This window comes from Mus musculus, chromosome 12 (genome assembly GCF_000001635.26).
Source record: "Mus musculus strain C57BL/6J chromosome 12, GRCm38.p6 C57BL/6J".
Lineage (NCBI taxonomy): Eukaryota > Metazoa > Chordata > Mammalia > Rodentia > Muridae > Mus > Mus musculus.
The window spans coordinates 23274588-23290242 of NC_000078.6; the positions used below are offsets into that span (position 1 = coordinate 23274588).

At 39.3% G+C, this 15655-nt stretch overlaps 1 pseudogene across 1 annotated transcript in view; it reads right to left on the minus strand.

Moving 5' to 3' along the window:
• Window positions 1–1497: 1497 nt before the first annotated feature.
• Window positions 1498–15655, minus strand: part of Gm20472 (predicted gene 20472) — a 39264-nt pseudogene continuing 25106 nt past the window's right edge. The window contains exons 2-5 of the transcript NR_169039.1: window positions 14548–14674; window positions 14287–14347; window positions 7765–7953; window positions 1498–2217 (exon numbers count right to left, since the gene is read on the minus strand). The product of NR_169039.1 is annotated as a predicted gene 20472 (transcript). The remainder of the gene's footprint in view (window positions 2218–7764; window positions 7954–14286; window positions 14348–14547; window positions 14675–15655) is intronic.

A 15655-nucleotide genomic window follows, 5' to 3' on the forward strand; every position in this document is an offset into this window, starting at 1 on the left:
GCTCACAACATCCCTTCACTTACCCCAAGTACCCAAGTAAAGCTGATTGTGTGTGTGTTTACATGAGTATGCACGTGTGTACTATGTGTGCATTTGTGTATAAATATTCTCTCTCTCTCTCTCTCTCTCTCTCTCTCTCTCTCTCTCTGTGTGTGTGTGTGTGTGTGTGTGTGTGTGTTTAATTCCTATGATCCCCCATTAACAGAAGCCTGGTGAGATACTGGTGACCCTCAGCTGGAATAACATTGTCACAAAGCCAATGTGGGTGATGGTCATGGCCATTGCTCTATGGATTCAGGTAACTGGGCTATCCAGATGCAGCTGTGTGTGGCTCCTAGACCTTTTTCTTTTCTGGTCATTAGGATGCTTGATAGAGTATCCTGGCTGGTCTTGGGAAGGCTCAAAGAGCACCCAAGGTCCTGCTCTGGATTTTATTGGGAGTGACCCGAACCAGGCCTTTTCCTCAAAGCCCATACTGCCCAGACGTGCTTCGCTGGCTCAGAAAATGGCACAAAGAAAATGTACACATGGAGTAAAAATATATCCCAACTCAGACAGCACACTACCATCACCAATCTGGTCAAAGATACACACAGTCAGCATGATGAATATAACTTAGCCACCCTTGTAGAGCCAGCTCAGAAGGCCATCTCTTTCCTACTTCTGTTCCCAACATGGGGACTGGAGGCCTCTTCTCAGTGAACAGTATTATGGGACTGTTCCTAAATAGTCTTGTACCTCACTGAAAGCTGTCATTGTCCCCTGAGATCCTCAGGACAGACCAAGGAGGGAGGCCCAGTGTTACCTCCATTTCCTCGAGATGGAAGATGGGGCTCACAGGGAGGCTAGTAATTGACTCAAGAGCTAAGTGGCAGTCAGAATGGGACAGGAAAGTCCTGTCACCCGAGCACAACTTCTCTTCCTAGGCTACAGCACTGTCTCTGTTTCCCCTTATGGTGCAGTCTCTCCATTCACAGCAATGATCATACTTGCAATGTTCTTACTGAACAAAGCACTGGTTTGCCCCAGAGTCTGTTCTAAAGAGCAGGAGGACCTAGGACTTCCCTTGCTCTGCAGACTAGGGATAGTGGTGGAGACTGGGTGTCTGCCCTCTTCCCACCCAGCCAGGTTGACTGGACACCATGAAGTCAAGAGGGCATCACTTCATTCATTACCTTGCATCAGTGCCTAACCAGTAGCTATAAACAAAGCAGGCACTCAATACTCAGTGCTTTACAAAGGACTACCCCTGAATTCAGACTCAGACCAAAAATCCAAGATCTGGACTAGAAAAGCCATGTACTTCCCTAACAGATATGGGCACGTTAGGTTGGGAATATGCACGCTAGTGCAGGTGCCCATGGAGGCCAGAAGAGGGCATCCGATCCCCCAGAGCTGGAGTTATCAGTGATTGTGAGCCTCTCAAAAAGGGAGGAAATGAACTAGAGTCTGCTCAAAGAACAGTAAGAACTCTTAAGCATGGAGCCACACCACCAGTCCACATATGTATATTTTATTAGATATTTTCATTATTTTACATTTCAAATATCCCCTTTCCTGTTTCTCCTTTGAAAATCACCTATAACTCGCCCCCCTTCCTATGCTCCCCAACCCACACACTCCTGATTCCTGGCCCAGGCATTCCCCTATACTAGGGCATAGCACCATCACAGGACCAACGGCCTTTCTTCCCATTGATGACTGACTAGGCCATCGTCTGCTACATATGCAGCTGGAGCCATGGGATTCTTTTTTGTTGGTGGTTTAGTCCCAGGGAGCTCTGGGGGTACTTGTTGGTTCATATTGTTTCTCCTATGGGGTGGCAAACCCCTTTAGCTCCTTGGGTCCCATATGTATTTTTAACTGACTTTATTTTAGGGCAGTTTTAGACTCATAGAAACATTGAGAGACAGGCACAGAGACATTCCCTGGGCCATCTGGTCAACACCCTCCACCAGAATGGGGCATCTGTAGCATGGACATCATTGCCCTCACTCAGGCTACAGCCTACACAGCATTCATGCTTTGAGCTGCATGTTCTGGGTTCACAGATGCATGTCTTCTACAATGTATACAGCCCAGCTTCACTGACCTCGGATACCCCGTGCTCCACCTTGTCCATATTTTCTCAAAGTGTTTCAAAGTCCCCAGATTCAATAGCTTCCAGGAGTTCTGATTTGACAGCCATGGGGTCAAAGTGCAGGCAGATGGTGGAACCTGTGGAAGGTCATCAGACACACAACCTGGTGGTTGCAGCAGAAATCACCAGGCAAGTAGGTATACAAACAATGTCAGCTACTGATTTCCTCATCCTGCCTTCCCCACAACCTTGGTCAAGAGCCATGCTCCAAGGGGCTCACTGAGGGAGAAGAGACTCTGGGACATGCCTTGTCACTCTTGGCTATGTGGAACACCAATGCAAATTCCTCAGCCCAGGCCTGCTTTATGCATTCATTCTTGTTAACCAAATTGATCACAGGGTGTACACATGACATGATTTCATGCAGTCGGGAAGAAAAGTGAAATCATGATACTTGCACAGAAACAGAAGGAACTGGAAATCATTATTAAGCAAAATGAACCAGAATCAAAAAGGGAGGTGTGTGTGTGGTGTGTTTGTATGTATGCGTGTGAATATCTGTATATGTTATGTGTGTGCATGTGCTGTGGTGTATGTGTGTGTGCATGTGTGTGAATGTCTGGTGTATGTGTATATGTGTGAATGAATGTATGTGGTATGTATGTGACTGTTTGTGTGGGGGTATGTGTGGTGTGTTTATATGTGTGGCTGTACGTTGTGTGTGTACATGTGTATGTGTGGTATATGTGTGTGAATATAAGTATGTCGTGTGTGTGCATGTGTATGTGTGAATGTATGTAAGTGGCATATATGTGTATGGGTGTTTTTGTGGGAGCATATTTATGTGTGTGTTTGGTGTATGTGTGGTGCATGTATGTTTATGTGTGGTGTGTGTGTGTATATGTGTGAATGTATGTATGTAGTATGTGTGTGTGTGCATGTTTGTGTGTATGTATGTGTGTGTGTGTGTGTGTGTATGTGTGTGTGTGTGTGAGACCTTATTAGCAGAGATCCCAGAGAACTTTCTTCCTCTGAAGAAAATAACTGTTTCTTATCGCAAGAAAGTAACTGTTGGCCATGTTTCTGTTTTGTCTGTTGGGTTCTGAGGTTACAAGTGTGCAAAATCACACCTTACTTTCAATTGCATTTCAGTCATTGGGCACAAGCTGTTTTTACAGCCAAGTTGTTGTGGTAAATATTACTTGTGGATTTCTTACCACCACATAAATTATAGAGGTATTAAATAATAATAATAATAATAATAATAATAATAATAATAATAATCGAAGAAGAGAGTAATAAACTAATAATAAGAAATAGTAATAATAAATAATATGAAATAATAAATAATATGAAATAATAAAATAAGAAATAATATTAATATGATGTAATAATATATTAAACAATAATAATGTGAAATAATATCAAATAATAAAATAAGAAATAATAATTATGACTAATAATAATTATAAGCATTAAAGCACCATCATGGGGCATATACCATTCCTCTATGCTAATTTCTCTACTTCTTTAGTAAGAACCTTGAGATATCACTCGCCATATTCTTTTTTTTTTTTTTTTTTTTGAGACAGGGTTTCTCTGTATAGCCCTGGCTGTCCTGGAACTCACATTGTAGACAAAGCTGGCCTAGAACTCAGAAATCCGCCTGCCTCTGCTTCTCAAGTGTTGGGATTAAAGGCGAGTGCCACCACGCCCGGCTCACTTGCCATATTCTGCCCAGGCTGCTCATACTCTCAGGCTAGCCCTCCTGGCCATGCTCTCCCAATCCATCCACCCATGGGACCCTTTTCCTGCTTCTTCTTCCCTCTCCTTCATGGTCTCTTCCAAAGACACCAAGGCTGGGAACTGAAATGCCATCAACCTTTCTTCTTGCCAGCTGCAGGCATTAGATGTGTTTACTGATTGATCACAGGAGGTAGGAATGATGTAATCATAATCCCCAAAATTATCGTAAAATATGGGTCCAGAGTCGAGGATCTGGTATTAGATTAACTGTTACTCATACTGTTTCCTCTCAGGCTGAACATCTAAAACCTAGAACATAACAGTCCTTTTAGACAAGGCTACATCAAGTGAAACATATATGTTGTGTCTGGCCAGCAGATCACAGCCTGGGTTCTAACCTGGAAAGGCATTTTGGAAACCTGGAAGAGAAGAGGGGCTAGGCGGAGAGAGAAAGAAATGCAGCTAAGACAGGCATTCTGATCAAAGCGCAGTTATGAAGCAGGGGAAGGGGCTCGATTCCCACCAATTAATCTTTGGGTCTAATAGCAGGGTGATCACGTGCACAGCTCTGAACAGCAAAGCGGCAGGTTCCAGCAGTGGGCGTGGCAGAACGATTGAGTGGGAAGCTCCACCCCTGAGCAAGCAGGTTTCAGGAAGGGGAGACTACATCTCCTCCCTGCTGTTAATAAAAATAAAAAAGGAAAAGGCTGGCCTGAGGCAAAAAAAAAATTATCTATGCTTAATAGTTCTGCCTGAATTCTTAGGGCTAAAGAAAAAACCTGTCTCCATGGGATTCCCTAACTTTTCTTATGGTAAACCGTATCTGGATAGGACTGTCCTTTCTATCCTAGTAAACAACTAACAGAAAAGCCCTAAGCAGTAGGCTCTGACTTTATAATGCTAATTAGTGCTGAATAGGTAACTTCCTAGTTGAATTTTAAGTAGGGTGTTGGAACCCTGGCTAAGTTTGACTGAACAAATTAAAAATACACTTTATTAAGAATAACTCTGAGTTGATATTCCTCCACATTTTTGGATGACAGGCGGGAAACAGGGAGAAGGGGGTGACGACTGGCTCCATAGTACAAGGCCAATTGGCTTTTTTAGGGTGGGAGGCTGTGAAGGGCTTGCCCTTCCAACAGTACGGTCTCCAAACTCTCTCCCCCCTATTAATTAAGTTTAAAAAGGCAACGCTTAACTGAGGTGATCAAATGAATTTTTTCATCCGTAGATGAGTGGGCTATTAACCTTGGCTTGGGTAGACATTGACCTGATTCCTCTCGTGGGTGTTGACACGACCCATACCTGTGGCTCTTGGTATCTTTTGGGGAGGGGAGGCAGAGCCTTAGATATTTTTGTATTTTAGCTGGAATTAGATACCAACCTCCTTTAAACCGGGTATAACGCACAGGGGACTCAGAACTGGTCAAGCTGGACCTCCTCCTGCAGTAATTTTCTGTACCAAGCGGTAGCAATACTGTATTCGTATGATCACAAACCAGTATGCACAGTTCTGAGTACTGTGCAGCTCCTAAAGGAGAATTGTCAACCTCAGATTTAGCAAGGCCTAGGCAAGAATTATGTCATTAGTAACACCATGATTTGTGGCTGAAATAGGAGCTGGAAGTCATCCTCCTCAGTCCTGTTATTCCCACAGCCTGAGGAACTAAGGGGACCTTGCAGTAACAGCAAGGGTGGAAAACCAGAGGCCAGCTAAGGGACTAAGCTTGTTTATCAAAATAAAAACCAATCTCTTTTAATATTTGAAATTTCTACTTTTCTAGCCCTCTTGGTAAACCTAAATTTCAATTCAGACTGAAAGCAACGTGCTGGAATGTCCTTGGAATGAAGATAGCAGTTGCCACCTGTGTGTTCTTGGGGGCGGGGATGCATGCCCGCTGGTCTGGCTGGAGAATGTTGATTAACCTGCTTGAAAAACACAAGATCTAGACAATGAAAAAATAGGAAAGTAGATCTTCTTTTGGGGAAGTCTAGGTACTTTATTCAGTTGCAAATTGTAAAGCTAAGGCTAGTCTCCAGCCTCCAGTGGGGGAGCTGGCTCAGAGAGTAGCAGGAAAACAGCTTCCTTTGAGAAGCATTAGTTAATAAAATACTTTCCACTTAGGAAACAATATACACTGAAAGATTAAAACTCTTGGCTTCTTGTATAGAAGCAGAAACAATAAAAAATTTTCTTATATAATGTAAAGTTATATTAGCCATACCTAGAGGCAAAATTTTCTAGTGATTACAGTTCACTAGAAGCAAAACTCTTTGAATTTAAGCATTATTAAACATCTGAATAGATCTGTAACACTGTTAAAAAGAAATTTTCTTGAACACAGGGAAAAACTTTCTCAGGCACTGTTTGCAAAACAAAGAAAGGCCACAAGCTGCTCTGGGGCTGCCCAGAACCCTGCATTGACTCAAACATAAAATATTTTTTAATCTGAGCATCTTGGCCCTCCTGTAATAGGACTGATTCTGGAGGAACAATATAACTGTCTATGCCTCTAACTTTTGATATTCTATCTTAAGATGACTTACAGTTAAAACGTTCTTTACAACTTCAGTGTTGTGAAAAAATTGCCCGTACCGCAGTTTCCTGCCAGGCAGCGACTATAGCCAAACTGATTGTTTGAGGGTCTAATCTATTCACAAAGACAAACATAACTAGATAACTTTGTCACAGTTTTGTATGAAGTGAGCTGTATTAGCGCTTTCAAAAGATGATTACTCTTATAATTATCTTAATTAACAATATATGGGTGAGTAGAAAATCTTAAATTTGCAATCAAACTGCAAGCTGCAGTCAATGGAACAATGGCAGTTTTAACCATAATTTTTAAGTTTCTTGTGCAAGGTTAGGATAATACCTAAAACCTTGGGAAAGCAAAACCCAAGTTTAAAACAATTTATCATCTTTAAAATTAATATTAGAAGCATTACTATCATATTATGAAGTTTGGATGCCAATTAATACCTATGAATACCTATTAAAGCAAGTTTTAACGCTTTAATAAAGAGGCATTGCTTTAAATCTTATCTTAAATTTTACTATTTAGGATAGGAACCACATTAATTATTATCTAAACTAGAAATATCTTTAGAGACCCAGCCTCTTGGCCTGCCTTATGCCACGTGTTGGAAGGACTCTAAACTTGAGTTATTAAATTTAACACTAAACATCTGTAGCAATGTAACAATTATTAATCTTTACCAACAACTTATGAGCTGAATGTGAAAACATACAGAGCACATTATCAATAAAAAAAGAACCAAATGAAGCAGTTACATTTAGACCAATCAGAGAATATTAATTTTTGTAGCTACAATCATAGAATAAAAGGAACTTTACCATTTGTCAAACACATTAGTCACAAACCATTTATCAGGTTTTTTACTCTGAAACTAAGAGACTATACACTCGCCCTTTTCTCCTAAAACGGAACAGTTTTTCCAGCAGGGGCCCTCCTGCCATGTGTCTGATTCCTGGCTGAAGCACTTGGCAGCTCTCGGCTTTGTAGATAAAGTTTTTTATACCATCTTTATTATCCAACATAAAACATAGAACATTCATTCATACAGACTGGACACAAACATACATGAATTGAACACGAGAACAGATTGGTGCACCAGACATTAGACAAGACACAAAAGGGAACTGAGTACTGCTTTTGCTATAAGGCCCAGAGAGAACAAAGCATGGCACTCCTGAAATTACTCTCTGCTTTTTGGGACAATTTCCTCCCTCATGATGCAATCCACCTGATTATTAATTTCCTTTTAATAAACCCTTTCTTTTCTCATGCCTAAAAATGTAGCTTCGGAGAGCCACGGCGCACCGCCTGTTATAGTTCCCAGCTCCTCTTAAGCTTCACTGCTGAACCTAAGTGAACCAGCGTTCGGGTTTAACGCTGTTTCAGCTTAGCCCATACCTTCTCCTGTATGAATTTCCTTTATCCTTTAATTATTCCATGGAGCTCCAAACCAGCAGTGCCTCTTCCAAAATTCCTTTGCCATTTCTCAGTCCCCCACTGGTTCGCCAAATGTTGTGTCTGGCCAGCAGATCACAGCCTGGGTTCTAACCTAGAAAGGCATTTTGGAAACCTGGAAGAGAAGAGGGGCTAGGCGGAGAGAGAAGGAAATGCAGCTAAGACAGGCATTCTGATCAAAGCTCAATTTTACTGTTCCTTACGCAGTTATGAAGCAGGGGAAGGGGCCCGATTCCCGCCAATTAATCTTTGGTTCCAATAGCAGGGTGACCACGTGCACGGCTCTGAACAGCAAAGCGGCAGGTTCCAGCAGTGGGCGTGGCAGAACGATTGAGTGGGAAGCTTCACCCCTGAGCAAGCAGGTTTCAGGCTGGGGGAGGGGAGACTACACATATAGACAGACTTATAGATGGATAGATTAATATATATATAAATTTAAAGATAGACTTTTATATATAGATTTATATCTATATGAATATATAGATGATATATGTATAGATTTAGTGATATATGTGTATATATATGTATAGTGTATAGTGTATACATAGGTGTATAGATAGATATATACATATAGATGTATAGATATGTAGATATATAGATTTATAGGTGATATATAGATATGGAGATGAATAGATATAGAAATATATAGATCCATATATATCTATATATTGATATATTGTTGTAGGGGGAAATGTCACATAAGGACAGGTCAGTGTACTGACTTCAGGGGGTGAAGAGGATGGCAACCAGATAGGAAGAACAAAACTGTGAGCTAACCTGGACACGTCAGAACTCCCAGCCAAAAACCAAGGAGCATCCAGGGGTGGCTCATTACCCCAGGCACATGTGTAGCAGAGGACTGCCTTGTCTCTCTGTCCACAATGGGACAGGAACAGGATGTACTTAAATAAATAAGAAAATTAATTAAAAAAGGAAAAATTGAAACATAATTGAATATATATATATATATATATATATATATATATATATATATACATACATATACATATATATGTGTGTGTGTGTGTGTGTGTGTTATCTGGCAGAAAAAAATGGCATTAATTCAATACTCTTTGACCTGGCTCCTGTGTGCAATATCAGTTACTGTGATCTGTCACATGACACACAACTACAGCCAATGGCCTGTGTCATAATTATCTGAGCTGACTAAACCCTGAAGGTACATTGGACATATCTCCAAAATCAGAAATTCAATGTTGCTTGGGTCAAGCTAAAGTCCCCAGTTTGCATATCTATCAATCTGGTCTGTCTTCATTCACCTGATATGAATAAATACACGCTGGAAAATTAAACATAAAAAACATAAAGTTGCTCAACCTGTCACCATCAGCTCTTTCTTTTTAATGATGACTCCAAGGATACTGATAAAAACAGGTGTCTCACAAAAAGTAACTCTTTCAAAAAGTGCCTCACTTGGCTACCTGTCCAGTATAAGGAGAAAGAAAAAACTCGGAATTAATCACACATCTGATTAAATCTAAGCTGAATACTTAGCTTAGATAGCGCCATTCCATTCCATGACATTGGTACTTGATAATGTAATAAGGACCAGCATTTATCACTCTCTGACTAATGACTCTGAGCTCATTTATATTGTCAAAGAAGGTCTTAAATATTGCAACAAAGCTAAATTACAAGAAAAACACTATAACCCCAAGTGTATGGAGATGACATAGTTCCTTAAAGAGGAAATGACCAAATCACTTAGAGAAATCCAGGAAAACAGAAAAAAATTGGAGGAAATTGATAAATTCCACAAAGAAGGCCAGGAAAACACAAACCAAAAAGTAGAGGAAGCCAAAATTCCTATAAATAAAGCCAAGAAAGAACACACCAAAGGGTGAAGTAAACAAAACTATTCAATACATAAAAGTGGAAATAGAAACAAAAAAGAAAACTAAATCTTAGGAAATAGTGGAAATAAAAATTTAGGACTGCAAAAAGGAACTACAGAGGCAAGGTTCACCCACAGAACACAGACATGGAGGAAAAATCTCAATCATAGAATAAGCAATAGAAGGAATGGGTAAATCAGACAATGAAAACGGTAAGTCTAAATCTTCCTGATATAAAATATCATGGAAATCCAGGACACTGTAAAAGGACTAAACATAAGAATACTTAGGAAGAGAGGAAGGAGAATCCTCGCTCAAAGTCTCAGAAAGTATTGAAAACCGAATTCTAGAAGAAAAACTTCCTAACATAAAGAAAACACAAGAATCATCAAAACACCAAACAGAAGGGACTATAAAATAAAGTCTCTTCCTTGTGTAATAATCAAAACACACAGTTCAAGGAAAGAATACTAAAAGCTCCAAAGGTAAAAAGCCAGGAAAAACATAAAGGAAGATCTATTAAGATCACAGATGTCTTCTGCTTGGAGTCTGTAGACGCCAGAAGGGTTTGCACACATGTGCCACAGAAACAACAGATGCCTGGATTTTAATATGTAAAAAAATGACTACACCGTGAATGGAAAAAATTAAGATAGTCCACGATAAACTCAAATTTAAACAACCTCTCTCTAAATATACTGACCAACACAAAGAGATAGAGATAGAATCTAACCGAGAAAGTTAAGGATACACATGAAAACAGAGGTAGTAAATAATCTCTTACTGTCTACAAAAGAAGGGAAAGCACAGACTCAGCCCGACACCAACACCACCCGCAGCTGCAACAACAACAACAAAATACAAGGAGTTCGCAATCACCATTTATTGACTCATTCAATAAAAATAAGTTTTGATTTTGGAGAAAATGTAGTTGTAAGTTGGCCCAGGACTTTGAGATTTTTGTGTTTGAAAGCTATACAACTTTCTGTTTCAGGTTTGGTGTGGGCGGTGGGGTTTTGAAGATAAACTTCTGAGTATACTTTTGTGTCTCTCACTGATCAGTAGTGACTTAATTCCAATAAATTCTTTTTTTTTCCTCCTTTTTTTGCTTTCCCAAACAGGGTTTCACTGTGTAGCCCTGGCTGTCCTGGAATGCACTCTAGACTAGTCGGGCTTCGAACTCAGCAATCTGCCTGCATCCGCCTCCCGAGTGCTAGGATTATAGGAGTGCACCACCACCACCCAGCCCAATAAATTCTTATCCTTTGCACTGTCGTGGAGTGTGAGTTGTGATGAACCTGACTGGACCCAACAATGTAAAGGCTTTACCACACTGCTGACATTCATAGCATCTGTCACCAATACGAATAGTCTCATATAAAGAAGAATGTACATAAAAAGAAGCTCAATGAAAAAGCTTCACCATACTAAATAGATTCACAATGTTTCTACCCAGTTCAAATTCTTCCATGATGAACATGACTACAAAATTGTGCAAACACTTTACTAAATATTCTCAGGTTTCTCCCTCAGCCTTTCAATGGCTAGGAACAGATCTCATGACCAAACCAACTCTCAGAAAAGCAAACATTTAAATTGGGGTTTCTCTGCAATGTGGTTTGTCTTGTGTATGCCTAAAGAACTATGGCATGCAAAGGCTTTACTACATTCATAACATTGACATGGGTTCTCACTTGTATGTGATCTTTTATGTCATCGTAGATGACCGTGACATCAAATGCTTTACAACACCGATTACCTTCCTAAGGTTTCTGTTTTCTATGTGTTCTTTAAAAATAATGGAGACTATAAAGTAGTAAAAAGTCTTTACCACATTGATTATAGAGACAATAACTTTGAGAAAAGGCTTTATCATATTGATTACATTTCTAAGGTTTCTCTCCATTATGGGTTCTTTTATGATACTGGAGACAACTGTGACCTGCAAAGGTTTTACCACATTGATTACATTCATAGAGTTTCTCTCCAGTATGGTTTTTTTTTTTTTACATTTCAATCTTTTATTAGATATTTTCTTCATTTACATTTAAAAAGCTGTCCTGAAAGTCCCCCATACACTCCCCCAACACTGCTCCCCTACCCACCCATTCCCACTTCTGGGCCCTGGCATTCCCCTGTACTGGGGCTTAAAAAATTTGCAAGACCAGGGGGCCTCTCTTCCCAATGATGGCAGACTAGGCCATCTTCTGCTATATATGCAGCTAGAGACATGAGCTCTGGGGGTACTGGTTAGTTTCTATTGTTGTTCTACCTACAGGGATGTAGACCCCTTCAGCTCCTTGGGGACTTTCTCTAGCTCCTCCAATGATGGCCCTGTGTTCCATCCAATAGATGACTGTGAGCATCCACTTCTGTGTTTGCCAGGTATTGGAATAGCCTCACAAGAGACAGCTATATCAGGAAAGTATGTATTCTTTTATGATATTGGAAATGACTGTGACCTGCAAAGGCTTTACCACATTGATAACATTCATAGGGCTTCTCTCCAGTACGTTTAGTTTTCTGATGTTGGAGATGACTGTGACGTGCAAAGGCTTTACCAATTACATTCTTAGGGTTTCTCTCCAGTATGTGTTCTTTTATGACAGTGGAGATGACTGCATATTTTAAAGGCTTGACCACATTGATGACATTTATAAGGTTTCTCTCCAGTATGGGTTCTTTTATGATATTGGAGATAAATGTATTGTGAAAAGGCTTTACCACATTGATTACATTCATAGGGTTTCTCTCCAGTATGTGTTCTTTTATGATATTGGAGACCATTTTGACTTGTAAAGGCTTTACCACATTTATTACATTCATAGGGTTTCTCTCCAGTATGTGTTCTTTTATGACACTGGAGATATCTGTATTGTGCAAAGGCTTTACCACATTGATTACATTCATAGGGTTTCTCTCCAGTATGCGTTCTTTTATGACGATGGAGACTACTGAGTTGTGCAAAGGCTTTACCACATTGATTACATTCATAGGGTTTCTCTCCAGTATGTGTTCTTTTATGACATTGGAGATGACTGCATTTTTTAAAGGCTTGACCACATTGATGACATTCATAGGGTTTCTCTCCAGTATGGGTTCTTTCATAGTATTGAAGATGACTGGGTGTTGGAAAGGCTTTACCACATTGGTTATGTTCATGTGTTTTCTCTCCAATTTGTCTTCTTATATTACTTTGGAGATGACTGGGACAGAAAAAGGCTTTAGAACGTTCATTACATTCATAGAGTTTTTCTCCACTATGATTACTTACATACCTGCAATGAAAATTGGCACATGTGATATGTTTACTACATTAATTTCCCTGTTCAATCATTTCATCAAGATGAATAAAGTTTACAAATTGGTCTACTGATAAAGATGTACCAGATCAACTGGTTTTATCACTTTATATGTTCATGGGGTTTTCCCTCATTATGGGTTGTTTTGCATCTTTCGAGATATCTGTGATGGTTATTACATGGCTGACATTCATAACATCCTTTTATACGGGATATTTATATGATGTATTTCATCTATATGAGGAAAATGGAACAACCCAGAGCTTTATAACACTAATTGCTTTCATAAATTTTCCTGTAGCGTGAATTGTCCCACATTTGAATGTGAACCAGGACAAACAAAAGAATTTCCAAATTCCTAGTACCCATAAAGATTTTCTACAGTGTGAGCTTGGGGAAGTTCCCAGTAAAATTAGAAAACCAATTGATTGCAACTTTTCTCATATTCAGAATGTCTACCAAAGGCAGAATCTGACAATTTTCTCACAGTTCTGGGATAGAAAGTGGTACATTGCTTGTTTCAATATCCCTATGCTCACATGGCTTTCATCAATTGTGACACATGATATATATATTAATAGAAGAGTAACAGATGAAAGGTTTCCACACTGCATTCACACTGTTTGACTTTTTGTTCCTCATAGACCTGTAATATATGAATTAAGGTTTCTCCTATGACAACACTCTTGACTCTCATAAACTGTACCCTAAACAAATGATCAATTTCACAATAAAGATATGAGTATCACCAACTTTCCCATGGATTATTTGCTTGTTCAAAGGTTTTGGATATATATTTATCACTATTCAATGTGTAATATCTAAGTCTTATAAGTCTATACACATTGTCAGATCAGTATAGCTCTAGTAGAGGTACAAATTGAATAAAGGTATCCCTTAAGGCAATGTTTCCTCGTCTTTTTTTTTTTAAAAAGGAATGCTTTGATAGATAAATCAGATAACTATATCTAGGCAATACATTTTTTAAAGAACAGTATAATTAGGGCTGCCGTGATGGCTCAGTGGTAAAGAGCACAGACTGCTCTTCTGAAGGTCCTGAGTTCAAATTCCGGCAACCACATGGTGGCTCATAACAATCTGTAACAAAATTTGATGCCCTCTTCTGGAGTATCTGCGGACAGCTACAGTGTACTTATATACAATAAATTAATAAATATTAAAAATATTGTAATTATAGTTACACTTGAAGTATTAACATTTTACACTCCTGCTTTGATTTAGAGCTTCCATATCATAGTAAAATTTCCTTAGAGGCATAATTCCATAAGCTTTCACGTGAAAATTACCTTTCATTTCTTCTTGAACTTTGACAATGTCTTTTAATATGATGGTTTTCCCAAGTGTAGCCTAAAAGACAATACCGGAATAATGAATGATACAGTATTGGAAATAAGGCAAAATTAAAGGTACTGCGAATTTTCACATCACTGGACACTATTTATTCAGCTCAGTCTTCCTTGTTCTCAACTGTAATAACAGAGCAGAATCACTAACCAAGAGAAATGTCTTCCCACTATTTTGAAAAGAAAAAGAAAATTCAGTAATACCTATAACAGTGAGGTTCCAGTAGGTCTCCAGCATCATATCTTTGTAGAGACTCTTCTGAGAAGGATCCAGCAAATTCCACTCTTCCCCAGTGAAGTTCACATGCACATCATCATAAGTCACCACATCCTAAAATGTCACATACATGTGTACATCACAAAGCATGGTACTGACATCACTGTGAAGCAAATGTACGCTTCCTTGACCATATATTCATATAATTGTGGTGCTTCCTCCACTGACTTCTGGACACAGAAGTTATAATCTAACTACCATAACATTTTAAAGGAAATTGAGTTGAAGGTTCACCTGTGTTGCTTATGAACATTGTAAATAAATAGGGTAAAGACTTTCGAGAGGAATTCCAATTGAGAGGGAGATGTAGGGTGAAATAGATCAACAGTACTGAGGACACATCCTAGAAATTGTATGACGAATCACTAACTAGAAAAATCATGGACAAGCAGGGTGTATTTGTTCATGTCTTTAATGCCAGAGTCACGGGCAGGTATACGTCATTGAGCTGGATCCCTGTCTGTTCTATGTAACACATTCCAGGACAGCAAAGGTTACATATTAAGACCCTTACTCCACTGAAAAAATCAACCATGGAGACAAAAATGATAGAAAAGAACTCAGTTGTTTACTACAGTTCCTACAAAGAAGTATACATTACCTGCACTTCTGTACCCATCTAGCAGAAACAGGAAGTGTACCGCTTTAAACAGCAACATTAGTAAAACTTTACTAGCAATCAAGGCACATTTAATGGACCAATGGACAGATGAAAATATTATTAATATAAGTGTAGAACATAAAAAGCAGCATAAGGCAGGAGAGAATGATAACTCAGCCATGGAAAGCTCTTGCTGGTCTTCCAGATAACAGTGGTCAATACTAGCATTCACGGGACACATGGCTTTATGAACAGGAGTTCTGAGTCCACCTTCAAACAACACTAACGATGAGGCACACATGATATTCATATTCACGCATACAAGCAAAACACTCCTATTTATTTAAAAATTTCAAAACAAACACAAGAGTTTGGGGAAACATCAACACCCAGAATCCAATGACTCTGAAGCCTCAGGCAGTATTGATGTCATG